General features: G+C 34.6%; 1 long non-coding RNA gene across 1 annotated transcript in view; it reads right to left on the bottom strand.

Annotated features, from left to right (window-relative positions):
• Positions 1–24,051, bottom strand: part of LOC142228080 (uncharacterized) — a 100,159-nt gene extending 76,108 nt beyond the window's left edge. Inside the window, exon 1 of the long non-coding RNA XR_012720063.1 lies at positions 23,537–24,051. This is a non-coding gene — a long non-coding RNA (uncharacterized LOC142228080). The remainder of the gene's footprint in view (positions 1–23,536) is intronic.
• Positions 24,052–24,662: the final 611 nt, after the last annotated feature.

The raw sequence follows: 24,662 nt of genomic DNA, 5'->3' as shown, positions 1-24,662 counted from the left end.
TGGTCCTTACCGGCAACCATGATTGGTTGCCACTCGAGCCAAAAATAATCTACCAAAATTTTATTTTTATAAGAAACATTGTCAAAATGTTATTTCTATAGAAAATTTTGTAAAAATTTTATTTCTATAGAAAATTTTGTCAAAATTTTATATGTATAGAAAATTTTGTAAATTTTTGTTTTCTATAGAAAATGTTGTCAGAATTTTATTTTTATAGAAAATTTTATCCAAATTTTATTTCTATAGAAAATTTTTTCCACAGTTTACTTCTATAGAAAACGTTGTCAAAATTTTATTTTGTCAAAATTTTATTTCTATAGAAACTTTAAACTTAATTATATACGTATTTAATCGGCCTTTTTTTGTTTAATATATAGCACGTATGGACTATGTGGTATATATTACGGTGTTAGTAAGTTTAAAGATACCTTGCCATCGGCAAGTGTTACCCCAACCCAAGTAATTCGATTGTGGATGACAGTCTTCAGTAGAAGTTTCTACGCAATCCATGGTGGAGGGTACATAAGTTTCGGCCTGGCCAAACTTACGGCCGTATATACTTGTTTTTTTTTTTTTTTTTTTTTGTAAAATAAACCTAAATTTTCTTTCTATACAAATCCATTTTAAATTGGACTGTTTAGTAGCATATTTAGTAAAATTTTGAGGTTCCCTTTCAAGCTCTTCATGGAGTTGCAGCTACTTAAATTGTTAAGGCATTTTACATATGTATTACATTTCTCTCTCTCTCTCTCTCTTCCGTCTATGAGGTAAATAAATGCTATATTTACAAAAAAAAATGTAAGGCTATCTAGACACAACAATTAGTTATGTTAATTGTCTTATAAATGACAACACCTTCAAGTCTAACATAGCCATACTACTCGTAAACCTTACACCATTAAATCCCAACAAATTTTCCAAATTTGCTATTTTAACACCCAGGAATAGGCAAATTACTGGCACTTTGTCACTCTGACATAAAACACACACACACCCATCCACATCCAAAGCTTGTAAATGAAGCTCCTGCCAATGATACACACACACACACACGCACTTGCAAACTCAAATGTCCAAGACGAACAATAAACTCAAAAGAAGCAACAATTACCTCCGACAACATAAACTGACCCTAATGACAAGCAGCACTTAGTTCAAGGTGTGCACCATAGATGTGTGCGCCGTAGGCGAGAGAGTAGGAAACGAGAAGAGGCTTTGAGGTATTTCAATCTTAATATATTCACCCTCACATTTTCCTGTAATATCTACCTATATATAAAGACAATCTTTAAATACAGAATCACATATTCATATGAGTCAGTACATGGTGATGAGGGATATTATTGGAATGAAATTGGAATTGTTGCGAATCAGAGCAAGAATGATACGCCCACCCGAGCCGAATCTAAATACCTACACTGAAAAAAAAAAGGTTACCTGTTTCCAAAGATTTTGTCTACACTAATGATTTTGGTATTGAGAATTGTAGTAAAAATACATTTAAGACTCAATTCTCTCACAAATTTGAGTTTTGCGTTCTTGATTCTACTTTCAGAATAAAGTTTGCTTGGATAAAAAAATATTGACCTTCTTTTAAAGATTTTGTTATTGATTTAGAGCCAAAGATTCGACTTCTTTAAATTAAAGAAAATTTTAGCGACCTATCTGACTTAAAATCTAGGATCCATAAAATTAAAATTAGGATACAGATTTCATTTATCGAATTCATTCATTTATCGAGAATGAATCTCTTTCTGTGGTACATTAACACAGCCAGTTTAAAAATCCAAAACGAATACGTCAAAGTAAAAAATGTTTTCTTAATTCCAAACAACAAAAAGCTTTAAACCAAAGATGCAAAATCCTCTAAATAAGTCTTAGCCTTTTTTGAAGCATTTTAATCTTAAATCTAAAGATTGAATATTTCGTTTAATTTTTGGACGATTTCTTTAATCAAAAATGTTTTTCTTTCCTTTAATGAAATTTTTCCTTAGTTCAAAGACATGCGACTTTATCGAAGGAACGCAAACTTAAAAAAATCGCGCATCCTAAAATTTAGTTTGCGTAATCTTTAATAACATATCACATAAATATTTTTTGTTAGTGTACAATCGAAATACTTGTTGTGCTAACACTTTTCTTAATCCACATTGAGGTAGTGTAATTGTCTATATAAGCCAATTAAGTTCTTGATACATTTATTTAGTGGAGTTTATAAATAATTATGAACCTACACTGAAAAAAATATTGTCGTGAAGTCAAGGATTTCATGTCTTTAAAATACGAATGCAAATTTTGCTTAGCGTAGAAGTCCAAAAGTCGATAAACTTTTCAATGAAGTCATATTGTCCTTATAATTAAGCGATTTCACTTAAAAATTGGTATCATAACATGAAAGAAAAAATGTTTGGGCTAAGGTCAACTTGACTTTAATAATTCAGAAAAATTCTTTAATTCTTTTAATAATTTAATGAAATTGTCTTTAAATTTGTTGTGTTTTTGCGTCTTGACTACAAAGCAATAGCATATGAAGAAACAAGTATATACAACACTAAGTTCGGCCGGGACGAATCTTAAATACCCACCACTATGAACCAAATATTAGGGTTTCCTTTGAAATTTCAGGAGGGCTTGAGGACACTTCCCGAAGATAAATTTAAAGATTTCACCTATGAGGACTATATCAGATTCTGGATTTATAAGAACCATTTTTGTTTGAGTTTTATAGGAATCATTAACATCTCTTGTAAGTGTGCAAGAAAATTATTAAATAACGTCTTGATTTGAAATCTTAAATCTGAAGAAGTAAAATCTGGAAATTTTACATTGAGTTTCAAGCAATTTTCATGATCAGTGCGCCTTCTACATCCTCAAGAAGTGAAGTCGGTCTATATGGAGGCATTTGGGAGCCACCGTGGTGGAATGGTTTGCATGCCCGCCTTGCATACACAGGGTCGTGGGTTCGATTCCTGCTTCGACCGAACACCAAAAAAGTTTTTCAGCGGTGGATTATCCCACCTCAGTAATGCTGGTGACATTTCTGAGGGTTTTCAAAGCTTCTCTAAGTGGTTTCACTGCAATGTGGAACGCCGTTCGGACTCGGCTATAAAAAGGAGGTCCCTTGTCATTGAGCTTAACATGGAATCGGGCAGCACTCAGTGATAAAAGAGAAGTTCACCAATGTGGTATCACAATGGACTGAATAGTCTAAGTGAGCCTGATACATCGGGCTGCCCCCTAACCTAACCTAACCTATATGGAGGCATTACCAAATGGACCGATAAAAACTTAATCCGATACACGTTTTTGTGAGCCTAAAATACCAGAATATTTGCAATTTCAGGCAAATCATATAAAAACTTTGGTTTCTAGAAACCCAAGGAGTTAAATCGGGAGATCTTTCTTATGGGGGCTATACTAAAATGACCAGAAAATACCTCTTTCAGGCAAATATGATAAAAACTTCGGATTCTAGAAGCCCAAGACCCCAAATCGGGAGGTCGTTTTATATGGGGACCATACCAAAACTCACAATTTTTGGCACACGTATTTGTGGGCCTACAATATCTCTAGATTTCCAATTTCAGGTAAATTGAATAAAAAGCTGCGGTTTCTATAAGCCCAAGAAGTAAAATCGGGAGATCGGTCAATATGGGGGCTATCAAAACATGGACCGATACTCACCATTTTTGGCACACCTCTTTATGGTCATAAAATACCTATAGATTTAAAATTTCAGGCAAATTGGATAAAAACTACGATTTCTATAAGCCCAAGACCCCAAATCGGGAGGTTATATGGGGACTATATCAAAACCTGGACCGATATAGCCCATCTTCGAACTTGACCTGCCTGCAGACAAAAGACGAGTTTGTGCAAAATTTCAGCGCGATTGCTTCATTATTGAAGACTGTAGCGGGTTACAACAGACAGACGGACCGACGGACATCGTTATATCGTCTTAGAATGTCTCCCTGATCAAGAATATATATACTTTATATAGTCGGAATTGGAATGACAAACTTATTATACCCCCGTCACCATTCTATGGTGGTATAAAAAAAGCTGTAAAAGAGAAAATTAAAATTTGCTTCCTAGAAGCAAGTACACAAAACCCAAATTGAAAAGAGAATTGTGTCTTAAAAGTATCCTTGCTTGTATTCTCCGCTTCTTTGGCTCGGAATCAATGCCAAACATTTTAAAATAAAGACAAAATCTTTGGAACCGGGCATGCTTTTTTTCAGTGTATACGAACCAATTTTCGCACGGTAATTAGATGGCCAAATTTCAACCCGATTGGATGAAATTTGCACATGCAGGAAGCGCGGGAAATCAAACCTAGGGATCGATTTATATGTGGCATATATAACTATGGACAGATATGGATCAATTTTTGCACACACCAAATTCAACCGTATCGGATGAAATTTGCTCCCCCAGGAAGCTGCGGATATCATACCTGGGGATCGGTTTATATGGAAGCTATGTGTAAGTATGGACCGATATGGACCAATTTGTGCATGGTTTGTAGAGGCCTTATACTAAACCACGTACCAAATTTCAATGGGATCGGATGAAAATTCCTCCTCCTAGAGGATACGCATGTGCAATCTGGGAATCGGTATGGGGACTATCCTTAAAAGTGATCAGATATGGCCCATTTATAATACTATCCAACCTACATCAATAAAAACTACTTGTGCCAAGTTTCAAATCGATAGCTTGTTTCGTTCGGAAGTTAGCGTGATTTCAAAAGACGGATGGACGGACATCGCTAGATCGACTCAGAATTTCAAGACGACACAGAATATAAGTTCGTTATGAGTTCCGAAACCAATATTTCGTTGTGTTGTAAACAGAATACTAATGTTTATATATTCTTTGATGAAGCCTTCAAACTTAAAGACGATTTTATTAATTTTTAAGAATTTTTCAGAATTATTAAAGTTGACCCTGGCCCAACTAAATTTTCTTTTATGTATATAAGGACAAAGAGGCTTCATTTATCGATCTTTTGATAAGAAAAAAGAAATTGGATAAATACATCTTATATGCTAAGTAAAATTCGCATTCGTATATTTGACTTTTTTTCAGTGCACCACAATAGATTTAACATATTCCCGTCCCTTTGAAAAAAACCTCCTCGTAATGGGGTACATTAAGAAACTAAAATGTTTTATGGGAAAAATGAACGTACCACGTACGAAAATTGGCCTAGTGGCCCAAGGGTAGCCGTAATGGCCGATAGTTGCTTCCCGCTCGTATGAAGAATATTTTCGGAAAAATTAAAAAATAAGAACAAAATAGAAGCCATGGTTAAACACCTCGGCCGCACACAATGTACATTCCAGTAGAATGGCTTAAAAATTTGATTGCTGGATTCAATTCTAATATCCTCTAAAATCTCAGAATCTCAATCCGTAGGACTTTTGGGCCTGAGGCATTTTAGAGAATAAAATTGGCACTAAAAACTGTCGACCATCTGAAGAAGATGTTGCGCCAGGCATGGACCAAAATATCGCATAGCCAATTTCGTGCAGCGTGTTATGGGTATGTCAGCCGTTTGAATTGCTAAAATTGATGATATTTCCGAATTTTGTGCCTTTCAATGAAAAAATACAAGGTGAAATGATATGGGGCTTTATATTTTTACAATATATATCAACCACCCTGTATATCAAAATAAAAAAATATAAATCATATATATCCCAAAATGAAATTTCTGGCAAAACTGTTAGACATGCTCTCAAGAAATCGGAATATGAAGCGGTACAACAGGGTTACCGTTGTAAATTTCTAGACAAAGTAGCTCAAAAATTGTCATAATCCAAAAAGGGACACTTTTTAATAGCCTGTTGAAAGAGCAAATTTCCTCCGATCCAGTTTAAATTTGCTATGTACGATTAGTATACAACCTCTAACAACCATGCAAAAATTGGTCCATATTGGCCCGTAATTATATATTCCCATATAAACCAATTAGAATTCCGGAGATACCTGAGATGAACATTTCATCCGATCCGGTTGAAATGTGATACGTGATGTCAATATATAACCCCTTAACACAATGAAATCACATAAGAGGTATATTACAAAATATGAACCGTTATGTACCAAATTTAATACAGCTCTTTACTGACTAAAATGCGTTTAATATCAAATTTCGAAAAAATGGGATAATAATTGCTCTCAAGAAGTCAAATCGGGAGATAGGTCTATATGGGTGATATATCAATACATGGAGCCACCGTGGTGCAATGGTTAGCATGCCCGCCTTGCATACACAAGGTCGTGGGTTCGATTCCTGCTACGACCGAACACCAAAAAGTTTTTTAGCGGTGGATTATCCCACCTCAGTAATGCTGGTGACATTTCTGAGGGTTTCAAAGCTTCTCTAAGTGGTTTCACTGGAATGTGGAACGCCGTTCGGACTCGGCTATAAAAAGGAGGTCCCTTGTCATTGAGCTTAACATGGAATCGGGCAGCACTCAGTGATAAGAGAGAAGTTCACCACTGTGGCATCAAAATGGACTAAATAGTCTAAGTGAGCTTAATACATCGGGCTGCCACATAACCTAACCTAACCTAACCTAACCTACAGAAAAAAAAAAACAATTTTATACAAAATTTCAGCATAACAGGTACATTATTAAAACAACAGACAGGTGGACATCGTCTTAGAATTTTTCGTAGTCAGGAATATATAGTGATATTTTGATGTGTTACAAACGGCATGGAAAATTTTTTATACCCCCATAACCATCGCGTAGTTGTGAGTTAAAAACTGAATAAATTAAAATTTGTATTTTAGTATCAATTAGGCACAACTTTAATTTAAATTGAATTGCCTCTTAAATATATACTGATTCATTTGGACATTGGACCTTAGACTAATGTTTCTACATTCGATTATCCTCTTTCTAAATTCCATAGAATTTCTCATACATGTAAATATAAACACAAAAGTAAATGAAATTAGTTAAGATGTGTCAGGGTATACGCCATAGACATGGGGATCCATAATGATTTAAGGTCCCAAATTTACCTTTCGTTATTCACAGGCTATGAGAACGACAAAAGCAACCATATCTCCAATACCAAGTGTTTAAAGAGGTCCAGGTAAGAGTATATGACTTGAGCTGTGTTAGTGTATTGGTTACATCTGAACTAGGAGAGAAACTGCTCGTGTGTATGTTCTTAAAGTAAACTCACATACATTTTGTCTTTACCAGCTTTTGAGCCACACAAAAATGCTAATATTTCCACACCCCCTCTGCGTTTTGTTATTGGACGACGATTATACGGAGATGTTGGCTAAGGGTGGAAGAAAATGGTGTTGATATTATAATTTAAATAATTTATTTGTAAAGTGGTTAAACTGTGGCCAGAGTGGGAGAGAAAATTTTTAGATGGAGGAACAAAAGCTTTATTCTCGGTATCGGAGGGTGAAAACATGTAAATTGTTTTTATGAAATCATAATAAAAATGGTGAAAAGATGTTTCGAATATAGAAAAGATTTGAATCTGAAGTTTCTTGAATGCATAATAAATGCGAAAAAATGTGTGTCACCCAAATCTATTCCAAGGAAAGCTATATTGGAATATCTTAGATTAAGAGGAAGACTATGTAATAAAATGAATTTATTAGACATATGTGCGTTATTAATTTCTTTGAAATTGAAAACAAATATTCGAATGGATTGATGGAAACCACATTTGCAATGTTTATTAGGAAATGTGAATAAAGTTATAAATTCTCGATGCGTCTTGTAAGGAAATCGCTATGCTTTTCTTTCCACTTCCGGCCTTGCTTAAGGATATTTGGGGAATACATTTGATAACTTTAATAAAGGTAGAAAAGAATTCAGCCGATAAGCCTGAACTGCTGAACCAGTAATGAATTTTTAATAAGGTATGTATAAACAAGTAAGTAAAGTCTAAAGTCGGGCGGGGCCGACTATATTATACCCTTCACCATTTTGTATACCAAAATTTGTATTAACATCTCAAGTCCTTCATAAAGGTTAATATTCCCATATACAAATATTTATATCTTAACCGAGTTGGAAACCATTTTTTTGTACTTCTACTAAATCTCTAGAATTAAAATTTAAATTGGCTAACGCCCTGGGATGAAGCACAATGTTACTAAAAAAACAAGTAAGGAAAGTCTAAAGTCGGGCAGGGCCGACTATATTATACCCTGCTCCACTTTGTAGATCTAAATTTTCGATACCATATCACATCCGTCAAATGGTTTGGGGGCTATATATAAAGATTTGTCCCAAATACATAAATTTAAATATCACTCGATCTGGAAGAATTTGATAGACTTCTAAAAAATCTATAGACTCAAAATTTAAGTCGGCTAATGCACTAGGGTGGAACACAATGTTAGTAAAAAACAAGTAAGGAAAGTCTAAAGTCGGGCGGGTCCGACTATATTATACCCTGCTCCACTTTGTAGATCTAAATTTTCGATACCATATCGCATCCGTCAAATGTGTTGGGGGCTATATATAAATTTTGTCCCAAATACATACATTTAAATATCTCTCGATCTGGAAGAATTTGATAGACTTCTACAAAATCTATAGACTCAAAATTTAAGTCGGCTAATGCACTAGAGTGGAACACAATGATAGTAAAAAAATATGGGAAACGTTTAAATCTTAAGCAATTTTAAGGAAACTTCGAAACAGTTTATTTATGATTTACCGCTCGATATATATGTATTAGAAGTTTAGAAAAATTAGAGTCATTTTTACAACTTTTCGACTAAGCAGTGGTGATTTAACAAGGAAAATGTTGGTATTTTGACCATTTTTGTCGAAATCAGAAAAACATATATACGGGAGCTATATCTAAATCTGAACCGATGTCAACCAAATTTGGCACTCATAGCTACAATGCTAATTCTACTCCCCGTGCAAAATCTCAATTAGATCGGAGTAAAAGATTGGCCTCTTTGGTCATATGAGTGTAAATCGGGCGAAAGCTATATATGGGAACTATATCTAAATCTGAACCGATTTAAAATTTGCATGCATAGCTACAATGCTAATTCTACTCCCTGTGCAAAATTTCAATTAAATCGAAGTAAAAGATTGGCCACTGTGGTCATATGAGTGTAAATCGGGCGAACGATATATATGGGAGCTATATCTAAATCTGAACCGATTTCAATAAAATTTAGCACACGTGACGGCAGTACTAATGGTACTCCTAGTGCAAAATTTCAACCAAATTGGGGTAAAACTGTGCCTTCTGGGACCGTATTAGTCCATTTCGGGCGAAAGATATATATGGGAGCTATATCTAAATCTGAACCGATTTCAATAAAATTTGGCTACACTTGACTATAGTACTAATTGTTCTTCTTGTGCAAAATTTTAAGCAAATAAGGTAAAACTGTGGCATCTGAGGCCATATAAGTCCATATCGGGTGAAATATATATATGGGAGCTATATCTAAATCTGAACCGATTTCTTCCAAAATCAATAGGGTTCTATTCTAAGCCAAAACACATACTTGCCAAATTTGAAGTCGATTGGACTAAAACTGCGACCTAGACTTTGATTACAAAAATGTGTTCACGAACAGACGGACATGGCTATATCGACTCAGGAGCCAACCCTGAGCTTTTTTGTCTATTTTTGTGTCTATTTCGTCTCCTTCTGGATGTTGCAAACATATGCAATAACTTATAATACCCAGTTCCGCAGTGTGGCGCAGGGTATAAAAAACGATCCTGGTTTTTGAAATTCGGTGTGACTTCCTCTAAAATGAAGAAGGCTAAAGTGTTTCTAAGTGAAAATTATGATATTCTAATAACAAATTCATCAGGGGTTCCGTTAATTGTTAATAAATTCCAAAATGGATTTCTTAAAGTTATCTTCTATCTGTTATGGTCCTTCTAAATTTATGTGCATTTTTATGATTTTTCAGCACTTCCGCTAAACCGAATCTTATGTACCCTCCACCATGGATTGCATAGAAACTTCTACTAAAGACTGTCATCCACAATCGAATTACTTGGGTTGTGGTAATACTTGCCGATGGTAAAAAAACTCTTTAATATCGTCTTCTAAATTGTAAGTTAGTCCACGCGAGGTATATATTAGACAACAAGCGACAGATTAAATACGTATATAATTCAGTTCTTGACCGGAATATATAGCGAAGTCTATAGATATGTTAATTACGAACTGGTATGCACTTTTGCGTGGTAATTAGAGAGCCAGAAGTAAAATATGGGGGTCGCTTTATATGGAGGCTATATACAATTATAAACATATATGGACCAATTTTTGTGTGATTGGGCATCGGTTTCTCAAGGGGCTATATATACACACAGAAAACAGATTGGTTGGAAGACGTTTGCAGTAATTAATATTCGACACTCAGAATATAATATAAGTTGTCTCAATAGTTTCCCAGTATTGTTGAATATTTTTTGTCCCCTACAATCATTTGGTGAAAATTCCAATAAGTTTTCTTGTGTGTTGCAAGATAAATAGTTGTGGCAACCAAATGTCTCTTCTATGAAAAATATTTCCTGACATCGGTACATACGACTTACCGTAAAGAAATTTCTCAGCTGTTATTTAGTAATCATTACTCACATTTGGTAACCACAGCCGAATTCGATTTGAATAATTTTTCAAATATCAATGTCATCATTGTTAAATTCATTATATTGTGTATTATTAAATCCATAACATGTGAACATGGATTTCAATTCAAAACGAGTACATATGGTGGAAAATACTGCCAAGATGTAAAACCTCCATGGGCCGCATACAAGGTATTATCTTCAAAAGCACGCAATGGACTGAAACCGAATAAAAACCAATAGTTTGTAGCTGAACTGTTTATGCTTAAGGACACAAAATAAAATTTCGAATTTCAGGGATCAAATGCGGCCTGAGGAAATCAAGTTTAGTTTTTGGCCCGTAAAGCATACTACGGTGGGTTATGGGTGCTAACATTGTCAGTTGATTCGGATTTTATTTTGAAGGCGTTTTAAAGGCTATATCATTCGTTGAACTGTTCATCAAATTTTTCATTGAGGAGTTGTTTGTGTCATGGGTAATGATGAAAAGTCAAAGATTTTCGTTCGCAAATTCCAATCTCTTGTGGCATATGTACTTCCCTAGGGCCGGGTATGCCGTCTAACATATAATCATTTTTTGTGCTTCTGTATTATGCTCTAAATAATATTTAAATAACAATAAACCTATAATTTGTAATTTAATAAAATATATGTATCTACTTTTCAATTCGATTGGGGGTATTAATGTGGTTGGGTGGTACAATCGAATAACGAAGTCACCCATAACCTATTTCATCGGCTGGCACAACCAACACCAGAAGTGGTATTAGTTGCATCTCCCATCATTCGATTGTGTCGACCGAATTAGTTAGGTGACACAACCGCCAACAGATAGTTGCTGCAACTTCCAAAATGAGGTTGGCAATAAATTCGATTATCACAACCAATCTGTATTCTCCATGTAACTATTGGCCGATATGGAACAATTTTGGCATGGTTGTTAGCGACCATATCCTAGCACAACGTTCAAAATTTCATTTCCGGAAGTCAAATCTGGGAATCAGTTTATATGGGGGCTATATATAATTATGGACCGATATGGACAATTTTTGGCATGGTTGTTACCATATACTTACACCACGTATCAAATTTCAACCGGATCGGACGAATTTTGCTCCTCCCAGTAGATCCAAAAATTTTTCAGATGTGGATTATCCCACCTCCGTAATGCTGGTGACATTTCTGAGTGTTTTAAAGCTTCTCTAAATGGTTTCAATGCAAGGTGGGACACCGTTCGGACTCGGTTATAAGAAACAGATCCCTTGTCATTGAGCTTGTTAATCTTTTTGCTTTATTTGAGTACAATATTTTCGCCCATTCTCAGTTCATTTAACTAACGTACCCAAAAAAATTACGAATGTCAAGAAAACATTCTTACAATGGATAACACTTGAACAAAATAAAGTGGCATTTTCTGTACATTGTAAATATATTGTACAATTTGATCAAATATTTAATGCAAATAATTACCCACTAACTCTACTTTGCATGGAATGTAATAATTAGTATCATCTAATAGATCTCTCTGAAAGTACAGTATGTCAAGAAAGTGTTTTTACAATAGGATAAAAATTATGTTTTGTTCCAAAATTAAATATAATGAAATTTTAAAAAATATTTTATTATGTATTTTGCAAAGTATACATACGTACACAGCATTGCTGCAAAAAAATAAAATATTTAATATTTTAATTTATCTGGAATTTGAAATATTTGGCAATGTCAAAAAACTTTCTTGACATACTGTAAGTATTCACTAAACCGTAAATCACATTTTATCTAAATGAAATTGAAACACCAATATCGTAAAAAAAGTATTGTACATGTGTAAGGATATTTGTACCCATATCCAATTTTGTTTGTCTAAAATGCCCGAAAGAAAGTATTTTTTCTGCGTGTATAAGTAATTGATTTTCTGTGAGAGTATAATGAGTAATTTCTCACATTTCTCTATCAATTATAAATTTTACTTTTAGTCAACCAAATTAAGAATGAATGCCTTGATAAATGATTTTTTTTCCAAATAACTTTCATCTAATTGATCTAAATAAAATATTTAAGTCATTCCGACTTTTATCAACCGCAAAAAATCCTAAAAATCACGAAAACAATAAAAAAGTTTCATTATTCTTGATTTGTTTGTTGGTCGACAAAAGAAAGAAGAAAGAGAAACACACACTCACACGCATATTCTCACTTCTCATTCGGTAAGTATTTGTACACATTGATGGAAAACTTTCCATTAGGTTGATTTTTTGATACCCAAACTTAACATCAACTATCAACCGCATACGTATCACATTCATTCTCACACAAACGCACACACACACACCCACACTTATCCCAATAGTGAACAAACACACTTAGCCATATTATTGCATATCACACACTCACCGATATCTTCATATATACTTTTGTACAGAGAATGTTAAGAGAGCTATTGTTTGCCCAAGAAAACTTAAGTGAAACAAATGAAAAAGTACTTTAATGAATACAAATGAACAACAGTATCTGAAGGAGGGAATTCCCACTAAATATAATCAAAATGAGAACAGAAATAGAAGAACAGCTAAATCAACATCAATAGCAGCAACATCAAAACCTAAGAAGTATGCGATGCGAAGAGGGACAGAACTAAGTAAGTAGTAACAGCAACAGTCAAAAGACAACACACTACGACAATGAGCCTTACCATGCATACCCCTACCCTGTGTTTGATGGTGGCAACGACTCACACATAACATACATAAGAGATTTCCAAATAAATCTTTAATATTAACAACTTAAACAATAAAAATCAAGGCAAAGTAAACAATTCTCTGAATGCCAAGCGACACTCAAATGCACAGTGGTTACTGGAAATAATAAACAGCAAAGTTGCCAATTTGCCACTAGATCTGTGTTTTCACATTCATAATAAATTCTGGAATTTCATAATGAAATCCTTTCAGTGTTCAAGAGCAAAGGCGAATCTTAATTAGTTGAACTCAAAGCTAAACTTGGACATTTCTCATTTTGCACTATCTGACTGTTTCCAATCAAAATCACTGTAGACCAATAGGAAACAGTAGCCAGAATAAGTAAATGAAGTGATGAAAAGGACATGTGTCTGTCTTACGAATAGAATGTTGAAATTAGCTTACACATTCATACGGGAGTAGATCCATCACTGAAATGAATAAAAATCTTTACAACATCATCAACATTGTTGACCATCTTCCATATTCGTTACTTGACGTTTATTGAGGAAGTTCTTTTGTTTTCATCATTGAAACGAGTAGCATAACGTGAAAGTTTTATTTTTTCCGGGCGTTAACATTATTATTATTTGCTTTATCTTCTTGGTAGTTTGGTTGAAACCATAAAGTTTTTCGTATTATTTTCGTTTACTTTGGAAAAGTTGTCATCCCGTCGTTGAGATGTAATTCATCAAAATCCAAAACAAATATAATTGGAAACTCTTTTCAAGCGAATAAAAGAGAAATCATCATCGTCGTCGTCTACTATCCCATATGAAAATTCATTTAATTCCAGTCCACTACTCTATACACTGGGTTAAGATTAATGATGTTACGTGTTTCGATGACTGGTTTCAATGGTGCATCGTTAAATTAACAATAACTGATGTGAATCGAAGTGTTGGAGAGGTTGTATCAGTAGCTGCAAAAGCTGCTAAAGAAACCTAATGGTCACCCAGGGGATGGACCATATGGTTTAATTATTCGCTTGGTGAATGTTTTAACTACAATTTTAGAATCTAATAAGATAGCTAGAACGTAATTTACAACATGGAAAAGTTCGACGAGAAAAAAATGGTCGTATTTATTATCATACTAGCTATACCCGGCCCGCTTCGCTGTGCCTTCTATCGCAGAATCTATATACATATATTGAACAAACGTGGGAGTAATTTCTAAAAGTGGACTGTAGTTAATAATTTGGTAAACTCCCAGAGTTGTTAATATCAGCCAATATCAGTGAACCCAAGAAATATAAAAAAACAGAAACAAAGACAGAATTCAGTATTAACCAGAAGTCAGATTTATTGCTGCTGCGATCAATAGGCTTCTTACCGTCTTCGATGAAGATGTACAAGTGAGTTTTAAAGGGTTCGCGCGCAGGCGTTATAAAATTGAGTGAAGTTATTTACATTGGAATATTAATTCAAATATGGTGACTATCTATATCTCTTGAGTAAAAGCAATTATCGATAGTTGGTAAGAATAGATGGTTGCCATATGGAAACAATTCAAATTCAAAGAATATTCAAGTTATTCTAAGGGAAATTCATAATAGATAATAGAAAAGATAATTCATAATATTTTACTTCATAATTCATTAAATAATTCATTAAACATTTTAAAAGGAAATATTTGTTTGTGGAACGGAGTTCAACATTCCGCCCCCTTTGCAGGATTGCAATTCAACGACGACAAGCACCTGAGATGACCCAACCGAATATGGAACTTTGTGCTATTGGCATTGATGACGTTGTCTGTATTAGGCCGGCCAGAAGAATTTTCGAAAGTTGGTCGTTTCCAATTATAACTTCGATGTTCACAGGGTTGTAAAAATGAGGGTCTGCTAAATCCAAATGTCCATATACAGATTGAAATTGTTTGTCCTCCGTAGTTTCTGGAAGAGTCACATTAAATCGTCGTTGTACTACTCCGGTTATTTGAATTTTGGCCGACGAGTCATAAAATGATTGCAGGCTTAGAGTGCAATATTCGTCTCCGTTCAAACGAGTGGTTTGCAGATTGTAGCGTTGCACCAGCGATTCAAGAATATAAGTTCGCAAGCCAGCCGAGTTAAACATCAATCTTGTTTTACCAGGACCGTCCGGAGAAAGAAGTCGTGCCAAAGCAGTGGGAAGGAACACATGTATCTTTGTCCTTTGACTCAGACGTTCGTGTACAAGAGGTGGGGATCGCTGTGAGTGAGTTAGTTGACGGCGTGGCTTCTTTTGATGCTTGGAAGATGATCTTCTTGAGTTTCTGCGATTGATTTCCTTACGTCGGCTTTGAGAATTACGGTGAGAGTTAGAAGATGATGATTGCTGAGTGTGTCGAACTTGTTTGTGGTCGTCAATGTGTAACATTGTGTGGTGGTTGTGGTTGCAAACCATGCATGTTTTGCGGGAGCGACACCAATCACGTGTGTGGGACGAGCACAAGCATTTATAGCAAAAACGTTTCTCCTTAACTTCTTGTCTGCGTTTGTGTACATCCATATTATAAAATGCTGGACAGTCTTTCAATGTGTGCCACTTGTTGCAGATGCGACACTTTGGTGTAGATGTATGGCTAAAATACGTAAGACTTATTTAATGTGTGAACGGATAGAACTAAAACTAAGCAGGCAGTATACACAGTTTAACTAGTGGGCGGACTACAGTACCATTTTTTGTTCGAATTTCCGCAACACGAATTTTAGAATCAGTACCAGAAAAAACTTTTATCACTCTACCTAGACACCATTCAGTAGGTGGAAGATTATCTTCTTTCACAATAACAAAGTCATTTTCTTTCAGATTTTTCTGCACGGTTTTCCATTTGTATCGTCTTTGCAATTCAAGAAGATATTCTGATTTCCAACGTTTCGCAAATTGCATTTGCAAAGTTTTTAGACGTTGCCAGCGATTTAAAAGATTCAAATTGTAAGAATATTCTTCAGGTACTGCTATTAGAGCAGATCCTCGCAATAAATGACCAGGTGTAAGGGGGTTCAGTTCAAATGGATCCTCACTCATAGGTGAAAGAGGTCGAGAATTCAAGATGCTCTCAATGCGAACAAGTAATGTGGAGAATTCTTCGAAAGTAAATTTCAAATTGGAAGCTACTTTCCGCAAATGACTCTTCATGCTCTTCACTGCCGACTCCCACAATCCTCCCATGTGTGGTGCGTGCGGTGGAATGAAGTGCCAAGAAAACCCATGCAGATTGTACTTTTCAGATATCGACTTCTGTGCACTCTTCAAAAATATCTTATATTCAGTGGCCAATGCTCTACTTGCACCAACGAAATTGGTGCCATTGTCAGAAAACATTTTGCTTGGGAATCCTCTACGCCCTGTGAATCGATTAAAAGTAGAAAGGAAAGCCTCCGTTGTAAGTTCTGAACAGGCTTCCAGGTGAACAGCTCGAGTTGACATACATACGAAGATAGCCGCGTATCCCTTTTGTAATTTGGCGTTTCTAAGACGCGAGGTTTTTATTTCAAAAGGGCCGGCAAAATCAACGCCAGTATGTGTAAAGGGCAAAGAAAAGGTGCATCTTTCAGTTGGCAATGAAGACATTATTTGTGTGCGAATTTTACTTTTATATATAGTGCAGGTGCGACAGTTTCTTATACAGTGTCTTATTATACTTTTCAAACGTATGATGTAAAATTCTTGGCGAATGGCTCGTAACATCACTTGATGCTCAGAATGCAGTAACAGTTTATGAGTATATTCGACAAATAGTTTGCAAAATCTTGATTTTTCAGGTAAGATTATCGGAAATCTTTCGTTGTAACTTAGATCAGAATTAGATAGTCGACCATTCACTCGTAATAATCCGTTTTCATCAAGTTTCGGATTCAGTGCAAGTAATCTACTTTTAGAATTAATGGGCATGCGATTTTCAATAGCATTATATTCAGTTGAATAGTATTTGCGTTGAGCTTGTCGTATCAGATTAAATTTTACAACTTTTATCTCTTCCTTGGTAATAAAATCAGTATTAATTTCTGGAATCCTTATCTTCCTACATTTGCTTATAAATCTATACATGTAGCATAACACGCGTAGCGCTCGATCAAAAGATGAAAATCGATCTAGAATGTCTTCAATCTGAGTATCAGTATGAAAAGTTACGATTTTCCGTTCAAGACTAGGTTCTTTAAATGTAACAGATTTAGGCCATAATTCAGAGGGACTGGTTAGCCATTTTGGACCGTGCCACCATAATGAGTTATCATTTAGTTCTGATGCTGTACAACCCCGTGTACCAATGTCCGCAGGATTTTCGTTAGACGAGACATGTCTCCAGGTAGCATTTCCAACATTTTCAAGAATTTCTGAAACTTTATTGGCAACAAATGTCTTCCAGTGAAACGGTGGTTTGTCCAGCCATGCCAATGTAATAGTAGAATCAGTCCACAGATAAATCTCAGAAACAGCCAAGCTCAAATTTTTACAGACAGTTTTCAAAAGTTTAGATAACAGTGCGGCTCCACATAGCTCCAATCTAGGCAAGCTTACAGTTTTCAATGGAGCCACTTTGCTTTTTGATACAAGCAAATTTGATATAACAGTATTATCAGTTGATTTGGTACAGATATAAAGACATGCGCAGTACGCCTTTTCCGAGGCGTCGCAAAATCCGTGAATTTGTATTTGATTTCCAGGCGAATAGTTCAACCAGCGCGGAATCTTGATATTTTCAATATTTGGGAGATTCGATATAAAGAAATTATATTCTTCGAACGAATGCGGTTTAACTTCTTCGTCCCAATCAGTCCCATCAATCCAGAGCTGTTGCATTAGTACTTTAGCTACGACAATTATCGGTGCCAACCAGCCAGCTGGGTCAAATATCTTTGCAATTATTGACAAAATTTTTCTTTTCGTTAAAGGAGGGGATGGTACAGAAATATTGGACACCTGATAGTGGAATGAGTCAGTCATAGCATTCCATCGAATGCCTAATGTTTTCGTTTCGCTAGCGTCTTCAAGTTTCAAAAAATCTTTTCTTAGGAGATCTTCGGGGGGCACTTGTTCAAGAATTTCTGGATGGTTCGCTGTAAGTTTTTTCAATGGAAACCCAGCAGAATCGAGTAAATCAATCAGTTGACGCAGATAATATTTTGTTTCAGAGATAGTGTGACTTCCAGACAATATATCGTCAACATAAATCTGATTTTGTAAAATAGACGATGCTGTAGGATGAGTTGCTTTCCCATCTTCACTCAGTTGTAATAAAGTTCTGATTGCTAGGTAGGGGGCACAGTTTACCCCAAACGTTACAGTTTTCAAGCAATAGTCTTGAAGCAATTCAGTTTCAGAATTTCGGAAAATAATTCGCTGATATTGTCTATCATTTTCGTGAACAAGAATTTGGCGATACATTTTTTGAATGTCGCCATTGAAAACATATTGAAAGAAACGCCAACGTAGTATTACACTCATCAGATCATTTTGTAATATTGGGCCAGTATGCAAGATATCATTTAACGAAAATCCAGACGACGACTTTTTCGAGGCATTAAAAACAACTCTGACCTTTGTAGAAGTGCGTTCTGGTTTCACTACAGCGTGATGAGGAAGATAATAGGAACTATAGCCAGCTTTTCCGCAGACTTCCAAGGAGCCACAAGGCTCCATATGGTCAAGATCCAAGTATTCGGAGAGAACTTTTGAATATTCAGTTTCAAGATCAGGCGATTTTTTTAAAGTGTTTTCCAGATGAAGAAATTGACCCATAGCAGCTCTTCTTGACGAGCCAAGAGCCATATTGGGAGGAAGATCATGTCAGAATGGTAAGCGAACGACATATTTTCCATCAGGTTGTCGAATAGTATTTTCCTTATAGAAATTTTCGCACCAAACGTCATTGTCAGATTGAGGTTTCATTGAAGTAACTTCTTCAAGTTCCCAGAATTTTTTCAACTCCTCATTCAAATTATCAGAACTAGTCACAAAATTTGCAAATGTTGAAACCGACCGAGCTCTTGGCGGACCACTCAAAATCCACCCAAATTCAGTTTCTTGTGCTAAGAGATTCCCAGAAACATTTTGGTGAACACCAGACTTCAAAATAAATGGAAGAATATCACTTCCCAGTAACATATCAATTTGTCCAGGTCGGTAAAAGTATGGATCAGCTAATTCCATGGTTTTCAATTTTGACCAATCAGAAATGCGAGTAGGCGAAGTCGGCATTAAATGATTCATACTTGATATAACAATTGCCGTCGCTTTCAATTTAAATTCAGACTTTCGAGATTTTAAAGTTATATCGCAAATTTTTGACGAGTTTTCTAAAACTGTACCGCCAAGGCCTGAGATCGTCGTAAACGCCTTTCTTGTCGGTATGGAATATTTATTTGCAACTCTGCTCGAGATGAACGATTCCTGGGATCCCTGGTCAATGAAAACCCTAATTGTAAAATTTGTTCCTAAATGTTCCAAATCGATAAGGGCAGTCGGTAAAACAGTACAATCGCCAGAAGTAACAAAGTTCGATTGAACATGTGAAACAGAATTACCATATGCAGCAGCCGAAGTAGATGGCTGATCAGTATATTGTGCATCAATATGGTAAGTGGAAACTTGTTGATCAATTTGAGCCATATCCCGATTTCTAGCGTTACTAGAATCATAATGCAGTAAAGTATGATGGGATTGTTGACATTTCTGGCAGTGTCTGTCACTTTGACAGTTTTGAGCAATATGTCCGTAAGACAAACAGTTTTCACATATTTTATTCGTATTAACAAATTTTCTTCGTTCAGAAATAGTCCAAGACTTGAATTTAATACATGCTCGTAAAGCATGATTTTGCTTGCAGATCTTACAGGGTTTGAAACTATTTTCAGTCTTTGTATAGTGGGTTTGGGTTTTTTGAGGATTTTGGATTTTTTGAGAATTTGGCGCTGAACCAGAAGGTTTCCTAATATCTGAAATGGATTCTAACATGTTCAGCCTTCTAGATATAAATTCATCTAATTGTTCCCAGGATGGCATTTGTTTGTGATTTTCAAGAGAATTTTCCCAAGCAGACAAAGTTTCGTCAGGTAATTTCGAAGACACCCAAAATACCAGAATAGGATCCCAGGAAATCACAGAAATATTATAAGTCTTGAGAACTGAAAGGCAATTATTTACAGTGTATTGTAAGTTTCTTAACGCCTTCCCCTTTTCAGTACCTACTCGTTCCATTTCAAAAATTTTCTTTAACTGATGATTAACAAGTATACGCTTATTTTCGTATCTTTGCCTCAACGCTTCCCACGCTAGTCCAAAATTGTCATCAGTGAGAGAAAATTGTTTAACTATTTGGCTTGCTTCTCCCCTAGTCTTGGCCCTCAAGTGAAATAGTTTTTGCGCTGGAGATAACTTGGGATGTTTTATATAGATAGCCGTAAGCATATCCCGAAAGCAAGGCCATTTTTCATATCCTCCACTAAATAATTCAGTATCACACGGAGGCAATTTTAAAGAAAATCCAGTTTCTTCAGGTGATTTCGACTCAGTTCTCACTACAGGTTGTGATGACTTATCCAGTTTCTTTTTTTCTATTTCAATCAAATCTAACATGTCCGCTTTGCACTTTTTGTATGCCCGAATTGATTCATTGAACTTCGAATGAATCGATTCCTGCTCAGTTTTACTGCGATCCTCAACCGTCATCTCAGTCTCGTATACATTGATAAATGATTGCCAACGACGTTCAAGATCGTCGAGATCCACTTGTAAACTTGAAAGTTTATGTTCAGATATATCTATGGCAGCAAAATTGGCGCAGTACGTGACCACTTGGTCAGAAAAAAATATAAATTTCTGAGAAGCCATGTTATATGGTGACTATAAGTTTCAATTCAGTGCAAAGAAAACACAGACAAACGGATTTCTATTCTAAATATATTCAGCTTTGATTTCGCACAACAGATACAGCAGAATTCAAGCAAATAAAAAAATATTTTCGTTTCAAATATTTCAAGATAGATTTGATTTCGCACAACAGAAGTCAATCAAGTATAATGGTAAAATCAAAATCAGTTTTAGCTCCACGAGAGCAATATTCAGGATTTCCAAAATTCAAAAATAGTTTTAGCTCAACGAGAGCAATATTCAGGGTAATTCCAAAATTAAAATAAAAAAAAAATAGTTTTAGCTCAACGAGAGCAATTTTTCAGGATGTAAATATATGCACCAAAATTTCAGATATATTCCACAAAAAATAGTTGTTTACTTTAAAAAAAAAAGTGTAAATCGGTTTTAACTCCACAGGAGCAATATTTCAGACTTTAAAAAATTCAACAAGATATTTCTCACAGGGCAATAGTACACATTTCCAAAATTCACAAACAATTGTATAATATTCGAGATCAAAAAACCACTTTCAGATTCCAAATTTCGTGAAAATTAGAAAAAAAAAAAATCCAGATTTTGAGAAATCAGAATATTCAAATTTTATCTATTTTTGACAAGTACAAATTGATGTTCAAAAAAATCGTATTCCTTCGTTTTTGATTTATCTACTATCGATGATGAATGACAATCAATAATGTAGAACAAATTTCCAAATCCAAAGCTTCAAAAAATGAATGTGATTTTGACAGTGATTGCGAATTTAATACGGCATAGAATAGAGAATTACTCAATTGAGAAATAATTATGACGATATTTACAAAAGTTCCAATTTACAAACACTTCCAATTTCCGCTTTTCGACAAAGTTTATGAAAAAAAGGTTAATTTAATGTTGAACATTCATTGACTTTAAAATAAACTCGATGTATTTATTCAACGTCTCGAAGATGGCATTAAATTGTAATAAATTATAGTTTTGGATTTTCCAAAAGGAAAATAATTCACTGCTTGCATTAAATGTTTTCTATATGTAAGCTGATTTTTATATCGAAAAGTAGTAAATCATTCAGATTATGATTTTTGGAAAATGTGAGTAAAATGTGTACATATAATAAATTATATTCTTGCAAATTTCGATTTCAGTTCGAACTTCAAATTAAATCAGAAAATAATTCCACTTTTTTCCCAACCTTCTCTTTCGCTGGCCACTGGGAAATAAATCCAATTCACAATTGTTTCACATCAAATGACTGTGACTTAAAATCCAAATAGGAAAAAAATCCAATATTATTGAATATATTTTAACTTTGTAGCCAAGTTATAAATATACCAAATTTGTGAATGGTTTAAAAATGCATAAAAAATTAGATCTTCTAAAGCCAAAATTATCTCAGTTCAACGAGAATTTCCTTTATGTAATAATACAATTACAACTCTCACATTAAAGTTGAACCATTTAATGGAAAATATTTATGTTCATATTAATAATTTACTGACAGTTTATCAAAGGAATTTGTATGGCAATAGTAGGTTTAAGATTTACGTTAACTTTTATAAATATGGGTATTACTTCGCGTATCAATAAATATTCATATCAAAAAAATTCGTCTTCTCTGCCTTGCAAAATTTGTATTCTTACTCGGCTTTTGACAGTACTTCAATAGTACAAATTCACAACACTATTATGCCCAGAGCAGTTATAAAACAATAATATTTTCTAATGTAGCAATATCAGCAAATTAGATTTAATCTTTTTTTTTTTTCCACTGTAGGTAAATGTTTTAGTGTGATTGTGGACAAATTTCTTTATTCGTCTCAATTAATTACAATCAAAATATGTGCCCCCATAGACAAATTAGAGGAAGATGTAGTTTTGTCATAAAAAACTGAAGCACCAGAGGACTCTGTCAACAAAATATCACGAAGTTTGCGTCGACGTGTCTCTCAAATGTACTGCCGTTTGCGTCGGAAAATATCAAACCATTTATGTTTTAAATAAATTTCTGTATTGAAAACCACAAAAACAATACTAAACCGATTATAGAAATTTTAAATGAAACGTAGGTGTATGTTAAAGCGAGGAATTATTATGTTTTTATGTGAATATTGCTGTTTTAGTTTATTCCTGAGCAGAGCTTGCTTTGGAAAAAATTGACAAATAAACCAATTTTTTCCTCATAGCCCTCTACACCTTGACATTTGTTTTCTCTTTGTAGAAGCACAAAGCTCAATCTTGTTGTACTCAATTATCTTTATTGCCTCTTCAAAATAGCAACTTTCCAACTCTTGTTCTTATTTTAAAAAATTCGTTGGCAACTCTACCAAAAACAAACAACACTCACCAGTCTGATTCCTTCAAACATCCCCCAACTCCATATGCTCCAACATAAATCCACGTTGGTTGAACGTTTTTGCATTTACAGTTATGATTCTTTTATTCCAAATATGCAGCCACCACAAACCAAAGACACAACCAATATCCAAGCAATATCACTAGGCAATCATTCATCCAACAATAGGCAAATATCAATACCATCCACATTAGGCAATAGCAATAGGCAAATCTCATACAAATCTTACACTCCACGGCAATAGAAATTCCAATTCCACATCACAGACAGACAGATCAACAATTTCCTTTTTTCACCACTTTTAGTTTTCTATTTTATTTATTTATTTTTTTTTATAATTTTAGTTCCACTTGAAGTTTCACAAATTGTTAAATTTTCTTTAGTTTAATTCCTTTTCAATTACCACACTTGAGTTTCTTAAATTATAAAATTTATTTTTTCTGTTTTCCTTTCCTCCTTAAAATCACGTCCAGCACATTTGACACCTCAATTCGAATGTCAACAAAACCACAAACCGGTCTTTCTGCAACCTCTTCTGTGCCTCTCTTCTCTGTCAATTTTAGATTTATGTGAAGTAAATGTAAAATCAAACTTTCAAACAGTGTTGCCAATGAAGCGTTTTAATTATATGTAATTAGCGAGAAATTCCACGGTGTAATCGACATATAAATTTTTCTTTTAAAATGTATTCGTTTGTTTTGGAAACGACCACCAACCAAATTGACCAAAGGAATTTAACATATAATAAATTGTTTACCTTAGTAAACGCTGTATAATTAGAATGTTCAATAATACTAATCCGATGGGATATTTGCGATCTTCTTTTATACAGTATAGTGGCAACACTGTTGTTCAATTTGCAAAATCTATGAGAAGAAGAGATGAGCTGTCTGGGTTGTGTATGTGAAGTTCTTTGCAATGGTGGGAGGCAAGGGGTTTTTTAAACCAATAACAACGTACTGATATGTTGATGTCTTTCAATGTTAAGAAAGTGGTTCGAAAATAAGTGAGAGTGAAGTTGGATAATGTGTCAAAATATTTATTATGGTAAATGAGAGACTGTGGCATATGTATCAGGGATGGAAAATGCAGTACTATAGTACTTTTTTCAATACTT

The sequence above is a fragment of the Haematobia irritans genome, chromosome 3 (assembly GCF_050003625.1).
Source record: "Haematobia irritans isolate KBUSLIRL chromosome 3, ASM5000362v1, whole genome shotgun sequence".
Classification (NCBI taxonomy): Eukaryota; Metazoa; Arthropoda; class Insecta; order Diptera; family Muscidae; genus Haematobia; species Haematobia irritans.
The sequence above is the reverse complement of the archived record's forward strand: the minus strand, read 5'-3'. Positions and strand labels throughout refer to the sequence as shown.